Source organism: Anopheles maculipalpis, chromosome 3RL (genome assembly GCF_943734695.1).
Source record: "Anopheles maculipalpis chromosome 3RL, idAnoMacuDA_375_x, whole genome shotgun sequence".
Lineage (NCBI taxonomy): Eukaryota > Metazoa > Arthropoda > Insecta > Diptera > Culicidae > Anopheles > Anopheles maculipalpis.
Window position 1 is genome coordinate 7088218 of NC_064872.1, and position 14140 is coordinate 7102357.

Genomic DNA, 14140 nt, shown 5'->3' on the forward strand with positions numbered 1-14140 from the left:
CTGGTAGGTTATCTTACAATAAGTTTCTAAGCTAAGCTAAGCGAGGAACAGTGCCTTTTTTACATGATGATCTACAACAGCAAGCTAGCTTGTAGGTCAGTGAGCAAACGAAATGGTGGTATCATCGTTATTTTACTTCCAGTAAGAGATAAGCAGATTTAGAACAGGGTTACTGTAATTTGATAGGTTTAGATAGTCTAGTGTCCCTTTCTGTACAGGTGAGTCTCGCACTTATGAACCCAGTTCCGAGGATTAGGTTAGTAGTGATTCGGTAGTGATTCTCACACATCCGGGGATTTAACGCGTGGCCAACGTCGAGCCAAAATGGCACCTGTATTAGTGATATATTACGATGTAAGTGTGTGTAGCCAAGCAGTAGCAATCTGAACCTGGTGGTTCAGAAAATGACTCCTTAAGTATGCCCTACTACTGGAGGGCATACTTCGTGTAGATTTCAGTTGCTGACCTGTCGGTCTGACCGGTATGCATTTAATGCTCCCCGTCTCAAAATCATACACAACTCTGTGAGGAGTGTGTTGTTTTTGTTGTGCGGGAGCTGATCTAGAGTATAGATAGAAAGCAAAAGAAAGAGCTTAGAATAAATCAGGAACTGTCAACTGTATTGAGAAACAGACATTTGTTGTATTATTAAATCTCCCTAAAATATAAGATATTTTGTGATTCGCTCAAACATTCTCGATGTATCTTTGACTCGTCTGTGCTCAGTTTGAAGCTTTTAACTAGAGCTTAGGTTAAGGTTTAGGGCTATGGATTCTTCGCCACCAGTACAAGAGTCCACAAATCGTACAATCATTTTCATTAGATGTATTATGTTTTCTTCCCCTCAATGTTTTGAAGCGATCGAAATAAAGTAAAAAATGATTTTTCAGAAGGTAACATACACTGTTTGTCATTAACTCTTCGCTTCATAATCGGCTAATGCAGCTTGGAAAGAAAATTGTTCGTCCATCCTGAGTTTATCATCTTCCTTGGTCCACTTCAGCGTTGCATGATCGTTTCGGGGCACAACACACCAATGGATTAGAACGGAACCATTTCATTAGAGCTATTGTTGTGAGAATCATCATACTGACTGGCTGTGATGATGATGTTGGTGTTGCGCGATCGTGAAGGTCGGAGGAACGGTTAGATCGACTGTTTCTTCATTTGCGTGATGTCTAATTAGTTCTGGAAAGAATTGCAAAATTCAACCATATCATTAGCGCAGTTAGGCGCGAGAATGCCGTGAGACCGAAAAACCTAAAACACTCCACAGCGAGCCCGGCTTCGCCGTTGGGGATTTCGAGCAGATCCTTTTCTTCCTGGTTCGCCACAGCACGTCGTCACACGCGGCTCGCTGCTACATCGCGTGTAGCAGATATCGGACGGATAACAACCATTGAAAATCGAGCCCCAAGCGTGAGGGAGAAAATTGAATGGTAAACCTGTGCATAATGAAAAAAAGGCTATCGAAAAGAAAGGGTAAGAATATTTTAAAATGAAAAAATAAAAATAAAAACACAAAATCGTTCTAATGAAACAAGCAAGCTGAAAAGAAACAGCAAAGCAGAAAGGAGAAAACGATTTGATATGAAGAACTGGGAGAAAAAAATGTTACACATAGACAAGGAAGAAGTTTTGATAAGCAGCAAAAAAAGCAAACAACGAAAGAATTGAAAAAACAAACAAAAAATAAAGAACGGTTCGATTTTTAGCGGAAGGGGTCGGCTAAGAAGGTTGCTGCTTTGGGGGGTGTCCGATACGATTCCAGGAAAACGTTCCAGTCGGAAAAGAGAAACGCTAAGGAAGTAACCCATAAGTCCTAACAGATAATCCGATTATGGCAATAAAGTTTAAATAGCAGCAGAAAGAGTGAAGACCAAAGGCGCAAAGGAACGTTCGCTAAGGAAGTCTGACCGAAGGATTAACTGAGAGAAAGAAAACGAAAAGCAAACACAAACAAGAAGATGAGAGAAAGAGAGAAAACTATCAACCTCAGCTCTAAATCCAAACGATCCGCGTATTTTCGAAAACCGGGCAAAAGACGGTAAAGAATGTACCGAATGGACGATGTCTCCCGTCGATGTCCCCAACTTTTGTCGCCTAAACGTGACATCGAGGTCATTTTTCTTGTCATCTCGTGTTTCAGACGACGACATCCATGGGGTTCTTTCGTTTCCTTTTCCTTCAGTTTGGTTTCGCTCGTTTGAAGAGGAAAAAAGGGATCGCTTGGTAAGAAGACCAACGGCTTGTGGTATTCTCGTGTGTGTTGTGCGGTCAAGATTAGGGGTTTTCGTTCCCGAGACGCAGCTCATCGATTGTCTTCTGGGGTGTCGATAGTTTTTGGGAAAGAAACCAACTCTTAACAGAATTTTCAGGTTGAGATTTGCTTTTTTTTGTTGCTATCCTACAAAACTTACCCTTTTCTGGAAGTGTGTAGGAAAGGGTTTAGACGCCCGAGGAACAAAGGACTCATAATTTAATCGTGCGTGTCTTGTGCTGGCGTTTAATGTCTGATCGTTTTGGGGCTATTATTTATGGCAAACTGTTATTGTTGTTTATTATTGGTGTAAAAGCAGCACAAAAATCTCAAATGTTGTTTGATTTTACTTTGTGATGCAGTTTTTCACTAGCTCAGACAGATAACACTCGGCAAAGTTATCTATTTTTGTATCCTTGTATCATGGGATAAGAACATAAATTTTTTTTGCGATTCACATTTGTTGTGTAACACTTGTGGGTATCGAGAATGGCACCAATCCCCCTTAAAACTTGATTTAAAGAATACTTCAATCCTAGTATATGGCGAGTATCAACGACGCAGAATGATCACAATGATACGAATAATATTTAGAACTGCTGCTGGAGTCATTGGTATACCTCAGATCCAGTGCTTAGTGCAGCTCGCGAGTCGGAGAATTTGGAGCCCATTTTTTATGACTCCGAATAAAGAAAATGGACTCCAGAATCTCCGACTCGAGAGCTGCACTAAACATTGGATCTGGATTTCCAACTCTCGAGCTACACTTTATACTTAAACTGGATGTTTATGTCTTGATATTTTAATAGAAATGCAGCTGCATTTATACAACATATTTATGACACTAGGACTTTGGAACGTGGACTCCATCCAAAGGTTTATGGGCAATGATGTTTTACTGCTACACTTTACTTTTTTTAAGTTTTATTCTGTACAATTTGTTATTAAAAATACATTCTAAAGTGTAGTTACTTCTTAAACAACAATCTTTACTTCTATACTAAACATTTTTCTAAACAGAATTCTTCTTGAAGGAATGACGGATACACCTTTAAGGATTTTTCGCTCGATATGTTTTTATGAGAAACATTTTTCCACTATTTACCAGATGAAATTCCAAGACACAAAATTGAAACATTCATTCACAGATCCCACAGATCCTTGCCAGCCAAAGTGTCCTCAAAGAATGCCACGAAAAATCTCCATTAGTAAGATAAAAACAGGACACTTGCTTCACATTCCTGAAAACCATTCCGAGGCGTAGGGCAATAATCAAAATTTACAACAATCACTCTGCAATCGTACCTTCGCAAGAAGCGGTACGGCGCTCACAGCCTATACCACCGAAAAACGCACCCCAAAGCGCCGAGAGTCGTAATCGTTTTTCAACATTTTCATTAAATTTTATGCATCCCGGCTTGTAGTTGTCGCATTGTTTTTACGCGTATATGTGCGTGTGCGTATGTGTTAACGACTGTGTCGCTCGAGGACATTTTAATGTGAACCTCCTCCCATCCTCCCGACATGGTCATCCCTCCCATGTGAGTTGACATCTTGATTTTTGCTGCCTACGGGGATTCGCTTCCGTTTCGTGTACACCTCATCAAAGTGGTGCTACGGTCCTCCCCCAGGGCGCACTCGTGAGCTTCGCGAGCGTCCGCATGTGGGTACGAGGTAGGTCGAGTGAACCCCGCTTTTAATGTCACTGCAACGTGGTGCGTGTTGGCGTTTAATGGCTAATTAGTGCCAGAGCTTAATGCAACTGATCGTTGTCGTCGTTGACGTTGTGCGTTTTGAATTCTGGCACCATCGCGCAAGGCCTGCCCAGTTGGATGCCCAACTCGGCAGCTTAACTGCTTACTGATTTATGGAAATGAATAGCCTGGACGGCGATTGCCCCTGACGCATCGATGCGTTGCAGGAACTCAGCTGTGAATCTGTGGCGAATGTGCTTTCACAGCTTTCAAGCTCGCAACCAACGTACCTGAAAGACCACTGTGGGGTATACCGAGCACTTTCAAAAACCAACATGACCATTCTTAAGCGCAAATATTGCTGCATAATCGTGGCTGCTCTTACACTTTTCGGAGGTCAATTTCATTACGAGGGAACTGGGGTTTACGCTCCATCGAAACACAATTAGCACCTTCAATAGTTGGGCCCAGTGTTCGATAGTGCACACATACAACAGGACCAGCAGCAGTACCCCGCTAGGACAATGGTTCGGGGTTCTGGCGATACCTTTTAAAAGGACTGTAAATGGTGTTTTAGCTCTCCCGAGGCACAACCCATCGTGCCGCACCGCAATAACCATTACGAACCGATGCGCATCGATGCGGGCGAGCGAAACTAGGACACTGTATCGTGGAACACACGCTATCATTTTGCGCTATCGATAAGCATTTTTTTTTCTTTTTCGCAAGGTTATAACGAAACAACACCATTGAACCAGAAGCAAAGAATTTATCAATGGAGAAAATTGTATTTTGCACCTCGAAAAAGGTGGTGGTTGCACACATTCGGTGCATCGCACAGTATAGTATCCGCTTATGGGCTACAACGCAACAACGCTACTTCTATTTAGCAAAAAAAAAAAAAAAAAAAAAAAAAACACTTCGCTTGGAGCAACGGTTCTGTTGGAAGAAAACTTTCACCGAGCGTTCATCCCCGGGACGACACACCCGGCATCTGTGGACTGCAGTTTGTAATTCGATCTATCAACGGGAAGCGAAACTTTTCGTTCCGTACACGACAGCACCGAGGAAAATGTTATTCAAAACTGAAGAACTACTTCTCGTCCTGGGCTTTCTGCCGAAAGCGGAGAGCATCGAAATGGTGCGTTTTCTGAATCGGCAATGGGGAAAGTGCCTTTTTCGTACCAGGGAGGACTCTTGCACGTAAGACGAGATGCAATAGTTTGCTGTTGCATGTTAAAATGCAGTCTTTTAGCTTTTTGATGACTACATTTTCAGCTAGAAGGCAGGATAGTGCTTGCTGATTGTCTGGGACCGAAGGGGAGTGGAGGATTGCCCCTATAAACAGCTCATGTTTTATTTAATGCTGTGTTGTAGCTACCATTTTGAGCGTATTAAAGCGCATGAAAGGAAGAACTAGAGGAAGCAAAGTGTTCAAACTTATTTTCTGGTCGAGAAAAAAGGTGGGCAGAATGTTAAAATGAGAAGAAAATATTTGGTTTCTAATACAAGCTATGAATGAAACAAAGAAATAGTAAAAATAAACAAATAATAAAATAAAAAACAAAAAATTATTAGCTTTAGAAATATCTACTACTTATAAAATTAAATTAAAAAAACACATACAAACAGAGCAGTTTAACAGTTGAGCAACAGAAACAGAAACAAGTACAGAATATGAATAAATGTAAGGATGACAAAATTAATGAATATTCCATATGAACAAACATACATATCAACAAAAAAGAAAGAAAATTTTGATATGAGATGAATAACATTTACGGAATAGATATGGAAGAGGAACAATTACTACAAAACATGAATGCAAGAAATATTTGAAAATTCTTAAAAAATTCTAACTAAATCCAAAAAAATAAACTACTTCACAGAAATCAAATAAAAACATTCATCATATCAGTCATACTTCCATCACGAGACCAATCTGTGCCAATTTTGGAGTGGATCAACCTTTTAAGTATCGATTTTCTTACACCAAACAACCTCCCCTTTTGCAAAAGACATCTCCGTTTGGTGCACCAGATTGACCCACCGGTCCGCAATACTATCAGTTCCAGGGATACTGACCACCATTGTTCCACTGCCTTTATACCAGGTTCGGATTTACCGTACGGCTACGTGTCGAAGAAAAATTGTCCCTATGATCCGGTAGCTTTTGCGCTGACAAAGAAAATCGTTCACCCTGGTGTTGCCCTTCGGTTGCAACATTTTTTTTTTTTCGTCTTCTTGTACAACTGTCTGTAACCATCCTTTCGGCGAACGGTTGAACGTCGATGAAAAATGTCATCCAGAATGTCTTGCTATTTCCTGTCAAGCAATTTCTTTTTTACCTCTTTCCTTTTTTTATTCTTTTAACCGATACGAAACGGTCTGCACTCTTGCGCTCAGATATAAAGGTACAGCTTTCAGCAAGATTGCGTTTTAATGAATTTTTAAGATCCATCCTTGATCTCTGGCCCATCCGGTTTGCTGGTATCTTGGCACGATAGCTGATGTCCACTACCAGTGTCTAGGCGGCTACTAGAATTGCAAGTATCAGGTGCGGTGGAGTAAAACCGTTTCACTGGCTAGATAAAAGAAAAAGTGTACTTCGCTAGAAATAGAAGCAAGAAGATTGCATTCCTACGGTTCTATTCACGATCCAAGCGCAATGTCCCGATTTAAATCCCAAGTTCAGTCCAGGGGTGGCTTTAAGAAGACAGCTCATACTACTTGCATTAAGGCAAACCTGATGCGGGCCCGGTACGTATCTCTCGTAAATCCACGGCTTACGATCGGATTAGCCTCCAGGTCCGATGCCATCCCCGAGGTAGGTACTTCAAGCCGACCCGACGACTCCAGCAAATCAACCATCAGTTCGCCGGTTCGCCGGGCGATCGATCGAAGGCGGCTGGATGGCCGCCGCTTTATCGCTGCGATACGCTCCAACCGTACCGAGGACACACTGTTCTAATCGGTAAATTTATGTCGTCCCACCAGCAGAAACCATTGAATTTAATCGTTATCGAATCAAATCTAATTATCAATAAATTAAGCTTACCTTTAGCCGGACGCCTGGATCGCGGGAGACGAGACTTTGTCCGAAGCTTGGACGGTTCGGTGGTGTGTTGGTTATGAAGGTTAACGAAGTACACGGCTACCGAACAGTTGGTTAGAAACGAGAGAGGAAAAAAAACATGGCAAACCTCCAACACCACTCAACCCTCCTGGATACGATCCCCCCCGCATACCGTCGTAGACCGAGAAGCAAACTCTACCGGGGATTAAGATTATTAACGATCGCAAGCTCCCGGTGTGACAGGCGCGGCTCCGAAAGGAGAACCCTATCTGATCCCGTGCCCGTTACACGCAACCTCATCTGAAGTCACCATCGGCCATCTCTTAACTGGGAGCGTAATTTAATCGGAAAATATGATAAAAAATATCGTCATAATTAAGATTCGACGACTCGCGCTGTCTGGCTAGCCATTTTTGCTGGCGGTAGACTGTCTTACTGTCGGGTGCGGCTAAGGTGTAGGCTTTTTTCTTCACGCCGCCCAGGAACCAACCATCGGATGGTGAGGATTAACGACGAACCAGCGTCTAGCGGCCACCAAACTGGATCAGACAGCCCGGCAATTTGGATGAATCGTCTCGTGGGAGCCATTTTCGTACCAGATTACACGATTGACGAGCCGTAGAGGGGACAAGATTCCGGAGGCTTCGATTTTCCGAACATTTCGGTGCGAGATTTTCTTTCAACGGTCTCTATACTGCCCTTGGGGGGGAAACCTGTCCTTGTGGGATAAAGGCTTTTGAATGTGATTTAAATAATTATCGACATCGGTGTAGTCCGGTAATTAAGGACTACCCTATCTACGTGGAATGAATAATCGGTAAGATAATGGTTTCAGTTCCAATCACGCTTCCGGCTTACGAGTGTTACGGGAAGCTTTCGTATCAAGGACGGTTAAAAACGTAACCATTCTTTAAGGAGTTGGCTGGCTTAAAGCTCATTGATTCTAGTTTTTTTCATCTAACTGTTCTTTTTTTTCATCTCCAAAATTAACTTGTTTGCCTGTTAACATTTTAGCATCTTTTGGCAATTTCTGCAAGTTCATCAGTCTCTAGAAGCTACAAGCTGTGCCTTTGTTTTGTTCACGTTGTTCCTTATAATTACGATTTATGTTTCCAACAAAACCGAATAAAAATCCTCTTTAAACTACAACGCAATATTCAAGCAAACCAAAGTTAGCCTTTTCCATTAAACATCACTTATTACTCATGGCCCGTCAATTTCACCGTTTCGTCCTGGCCCCATGCGTCGGCAAAATGTCATCTGGTACGTTAAAAAGAAACGTAAATACCCTTCAGCTCCGGTCAACTTTCACGCGATGTGCGGTGCATAATTTATAACCAACCCCTCCGATGATTTGAACGATCGTGCGATCGTGCACGGTTGCGTGTCACCAGCTATTTTTTTTTTTTTGGACTACTTCGACACACGTCTCCTATTGTCACTATTATCGCTGATTCGGTCGCAGACGAGCAACCGGAATTCCCGCCACTAAACGGACCAGCAGCGCGAATTAATCACGGCCCCACAAGCCCGACAGCGTCATTTCGCCCGAAAAGACATACATCATCTTAATCCGCCCAGTTAGCCACTTGACCGGTACCGGTTGCAACAGCTCAGGGGCAACCCTAGCCCGACCGCTTCTTGCAAAGTCTGCAAATAAATGATCATCCAGCCAAAAACCAGAAGGCTTATGAGAGCAACTTCACCATTCCGATCCTCGATGCTCTTGCAAGTGGATATGGAATCGATGGGAACGTGCTGGTAGAGAGCGACCAGCAACAGCAACAAACGAAATAAAAACACGACAAGAAGCTTATTAAACCCGCTTTTAAGCCGAACGGTGGCCTGCGGTTTTCTTGAGAAATCATCCCCTGTACGGTAGTGAGTAAGAAGGGAGCCGGTTAGGTGCAAGGCAGGACAAATTCGGTAGTTGATTAATTTGAATATTCACCAAACACCGAACACAACTGCTGACCGATTGAGCATTGATATGAGCAAACGAGGGAGGACGGGTGAGGTTGACATTTGAGGAGATCCGGTGAAGCTTGGTGCGTGGCGTGACACCAAACGACAATAATCCCCCGCTCTGAGCGGTGTACGCCTGGACGATCGTCGAGATTCCGCGAATTGGCCAATGCCGGAGACTTTTGGGTTGGGTTTGGGATGTTGACGCAATGTCCAATCGCAAACGCGTCTACAGCGTGTACGTGGGTATGGTCAACTCGCGTTCGAGTGTTGTTGTTTGAAGAGTAAATACCGTTGCTTGATTAACGACGATGGAAACGTTTAATCGCTGAGCTCATCGGATGAAGGTTAGGTTGAGCAGAGAGAAGATGAAAAAAAGAACTACGGCAATCGTACCAGAGATCACAGCCCTAGAAATCAGCTATTGATTCTTGTATTGAGTTTTCCATGAAAGAATGGACCTTTGGTTACTTAAGATGTTGCTGAATTGTAGAATTTTGGTAAATTGCTATAGATCCAGGGTCAAAGACTAAGCCAAATTTGACCAACTCTATTTCTATTCCTTCATTTTGGTCCAAAAGATTGAATTTCCAATTCATATATAAATATATGTTTCCCCTCAAAACAGTTTATCATCGCAATAATTAAAAGACCTTATTTTATTTATTTTATTTATTTATAATTGATTATTACGGTCCAGTACCGTATTGTCATTAAAAGACCTTATATTAATAAAATAATATGATCCTGGTAGCTTAACAGAAGCTCTCGTGACTGTTTTGTGCACCTGGTCAACAAACACTCTATAAATGCAAAAACCCGCTCCACCGAGTGTGTTCACCATATTGCAATCGAGCCAGCCGAGGTCACTTACTGGTGCGCTTGTGTGCGCTCTTCGTTTTTAGTTTGCTTTTATGAGGTTAGGAATTTATATTGCACTCCCAACCGTGCAGACAATCAACCCTCCGTGTGAGTGTCACGCGAGCCCACCACACAGACCGCTACAGACCAAGAGCGGCAGATCCATTAAGATAAGCTTCGGAGCTCATGGTACGGGGTGGTTTTTTTACGGTCCAGTGCAAAAGTGCGATCCACGAGCGTGGACTACTTGCGTGAGGACTACTTGTTTCTGACAACCGCACCAAGAACACAACACGTGCTCCAAAATTATGCTCCCCCGTTTTGCTTCGTCCACTCAGCGAGTGGTTTTATGTTTTCGCTAGTTTTATCGCATCCGTATTCCTTTCCCGTGCGGGATAGGAAGTACACCGTTTCGCACTGGTTATACTGTTTAAGCTTAAGCATTACTCAAACTGTATCTGTATTCTCCCTCAAGCAGTACGATAGCGCCGTAATGAGTGCAGGCGTACGAGAATTCGCAATTTGATCGTACCAACACTAGCCCTCGTAGCGTCTGCTCCAGATGGAGACAGCTGGAACGTCACAGCTTCTGGTATCCGAAAAACCAGTTGCAGTTAAGTAGTAACCAATTAATTATCGTTTTATTACGATACATATACCGCGCCGTAATGTCACTCGGTGGTAGTAGTCGTGACACATAAAGATAAGACGCCCGAGTCTTACCATCGAAAGCCACTTGTCGTTGCTTTTGTCACCGGGAACGCGTCTCGGGGACACGTTTGTGGTGCAGCTTAATTAACCATTAATGAGCGAGTGTCACCGGCTTCCAGTTGGGCAACCATTTTGCGGGCAGCTTAAAAATATCTCGCCGATAAGAACGATCGGCTTATCTTTACAGGGTTTGAGTTGAACCGCCCGCCAACTGTCCGACTGATTGCTGATATCCTAGTTTTGATAGCCTTCTTCGGCGGGGCGCAGCGTTTGGGAATTAATGCAGCCTCCGGTTCAGTAGTTATCCTGTTTCTGGCCACTCTGGCACTGCGAGAGTGGGAGCCGGAGATACCAAAAGCTACTTTCACATCCGGTGGCAGAAATAAAAGCACGACACGATAAACCCCCATCGGTGCCATTCACGTTGACCTGATTTATCGGGCAGTCGTGTCGTAAATCTGTGCGATTGGGTGGTTGGGTATTATCGGGATGGCGCAAGAGCAGTCCCCGACGAGAGAAGTCAGGAGTCAAATATAATGCCACTTGCCCGTAAAACTGCTCAACTTTTGCCCGTTGAAAGGAAGGCTTCAAATCCCGTACCGTTCCCAACAATGTGCAAGTGTTGTGAGTGCTGTGAACAAAATCGCAAAAACAAAACACGCAAACAACGCAAAAAAGTCCTCACTTTCCATCAAATGCACGACTTCGGATTTTTACTGTGGCCACAGAGATGTGTAAGGAGGTGGTTGGTAGACTAGCTCGTTGGGCGTGGAGGTACACCGCCATCTGTCAGCGTTTATGTTAGCGCGCGAAAACTTTCCATAATTGTGCCGTAAAGTGGCAAATTTACAGCATCAGGAAGTTAGGCCAAGTCGGGCGATGTTCATCCAGGGCTCTCGTTGACTGAGTCGACGCGAGACGAAAAGTATGCAAACTTCTTCACAATGTACCGATACAGAAGTATTTATTGCCCATACGACCGTGCCTGATGATGCGATGGGACGAATCGACATGACAACGGTTAATTAAATTTAATTTGATCGACTTACGCTCACCTAATTGGGTAATAAAAACGTATGACAAATGAAGCGGACACGATCGTGTGAGAAGCGTTTTGTTTTGGAACGCAACAGGCAATGTTGAACCTTTTTTGTTTTTGGTCTTCTCAAAAGTTCCTGTAAAAAGAACATGGTTACAGGTGAAAGCATAGGGACACCGATCCTCCAGAAGCCATCAATAGCAGCATCAGCACCGTACAGCAGCATCTCATTTGTTTTACGAATGAAAGACAACTGTCAAGGTAATGACGTTTGTCTGTTCGATCGTTATTGAGGTTGATCGACACCTATCTCGCGCCCTTAAGAATTTCACCTTTTTCTTTTTGTATCCCCACGCAACAAAGTATTCTCGTGCTCGTTAAGGGTTGCCTTGTGCTGATCGACTTTTTTATGGAATTTTCAATCGGTTCTGCATAATTTTACCGATGTAGACTCCCGCACACGGACGGACTGAGCAGTCCGTCCAATCTTAACTTCTGATCAAAGCTTCCTTTGCAGCTTCGTACATTCCGAGGGGAATGCGTGATGCTGTATCCACTCTTATTACAACTCTGGATAGTGGATTTGTTTCGGTCTACCGGAGAAGCTGAGACAGAGAAAAACTGCTGACGAACGCCATCTAAAAGCGTTGGCTAGTGGATTCCTCCCGGTAAACGGAGCCATGGAAGTGAGCGATTGGAACAGGTTCTCTTGGATGTGCCCGGACGATTCCAAGATACACACAGACACACACGCACGCATACGCATCGGCATTAGGAATATCGGTAGAGACAGACACAGTGAGACGAGTGACAGTACAGGGCAGGAGGTTCGGAGCTTAAAACCTTCCTCACGGGAGACGAAGATGAAGTATCGAACGATTATTTATGGACTCTTAAGTTTGATTTATAGCATAACTGAGGTATGAAATGTATAACAAAGTGAAAGGAAAGCCCCGAACACCCAAAGACCCCCTGAAGAAGCTTCTTGTCTCTTTCGCTTTCTAAGGGTCCTCGGCTCTACCCGACTGTACTTCCCAAAACGGTGCCAAACACGCAAGATGGGCGAGTTATTTTTTTTATTAGATTCATTTTCATCATCAACCCATGGACTGGGATGAGATCTGAGCTTCAAGACGAAAAAAAAAATCAAATCTGTCCATCTCACTTAGTCTCTTAGGGAGCCATCCCTCCATCAGAAAAAAAGGGACCAGATTTAAGTCCCCCGCTCTGTGTGTTGTGTGTTTTTATTTTTATCAATACCTTTAATGGGTTTGTTTACGTCTAGCAATTTATCGCAGGACACTGCAGCACACACACAACAGCACGACAAAATGCTTCCCTAATCGGGCACTTTTGGGTTGAGTCGACATAAAAATTAATCAAGTTCCCGGGTGCTTTGGGATGAGATGGTAACTCCGTGTTGGGTGATTAGGATGGCAAATGGTATTTATTATTGTGATCGTACTTCGATTGTGAGTCACCTTTGGCTGTGAGGGTTGCAGATAATACGGTTGGATTAGAAATAGGGTTAGGATGAAGCAGTTAAATGGGTACCAGTAAGTAAACAGTGCTTTTTGATGAAAAGGTAGCTGGTTAAGAGAAGCGCAAAAGGACGAGATTATATCCATTCCGGTATAATTATCAGGAAAGGACCCTGGTTTACTAGAATATAAGACACTACTTCCACTACTCATGTAGTACTTGGTATATCAATTATGGACTATACCCATCTTAAAGTGTAGTTGTCCCGTAGAGGACCATTGTAAACAGACCTTCAATTTTCACTTTATTAAAGTATGAATAAAACTTGTACTTAATTAAATCTTTATGCGAAACTCTGCTACCCAGCAGGAAATTTCTAACCAATGATGTTTACACAATCAACCTTTCTTAGAACATGGACCGTACAAAGTCCCGGGGAGTTTAATCTTCTCTGTTGGTTCTTTGGTATGTGTAGTTTCATCTTTCTTTAAATATTTTCTCCTGTTAATTAACTACCTGTTAGCATATGTGCAGAATGCTCTTTGGTAAAAATAGTGTTCCCAATAATCTTTTTCTAATCTAGTGCTTTATATAACTTAATTAATTAGTCAAATTCCATTAAATTTACTTTTAAACGAATAACTGATCTCTATATAGCCCTGGGCGTTGTGATAAGCGTTTTCACTGAAAGCAATCAGGACACTAACATCTTTGTACACTTCAAAGCCCTTCTTCCTTATGCAATGCTTCTAGTAATTTTCCCCGAGTGAGTAATTTTGTCGCCCGAGCATCTCCGACTTGACACTCACGCAACCCCTGCTAATTAGACCAGACCATAATCTCGGCACCCCGAAAAGGTAAATGTTTACACGACTAGGGCCGCTGCTGCCGAAGTGTAAACCGTTTAAATGCGCTTATTTATAGGCCACACTAAACACTGCCGACAGACAGTGTTCTTAACATTCCACAGCAGTAGCACGCACGCACGTACCGATATCGATTAATGAGCCATCGTCTTAATTAGCGCTTCTGACGCTGGTCCCCTACTGGTG

General features: G+C 43.0%; 1 protein-coding gene across 1 annotated transcript in view; it reads left to right on the forward strand.

Moving 5' to 3' along the window:
* LOC126564560 (probable cytochrome P450 6a14) overlaps positions 1-14140 on the forward strand; it is a 282624-nt gene that overhangs the window by 177377 nt on the left and 91107 nt on the right. The window lies entirely within an intron of this gene.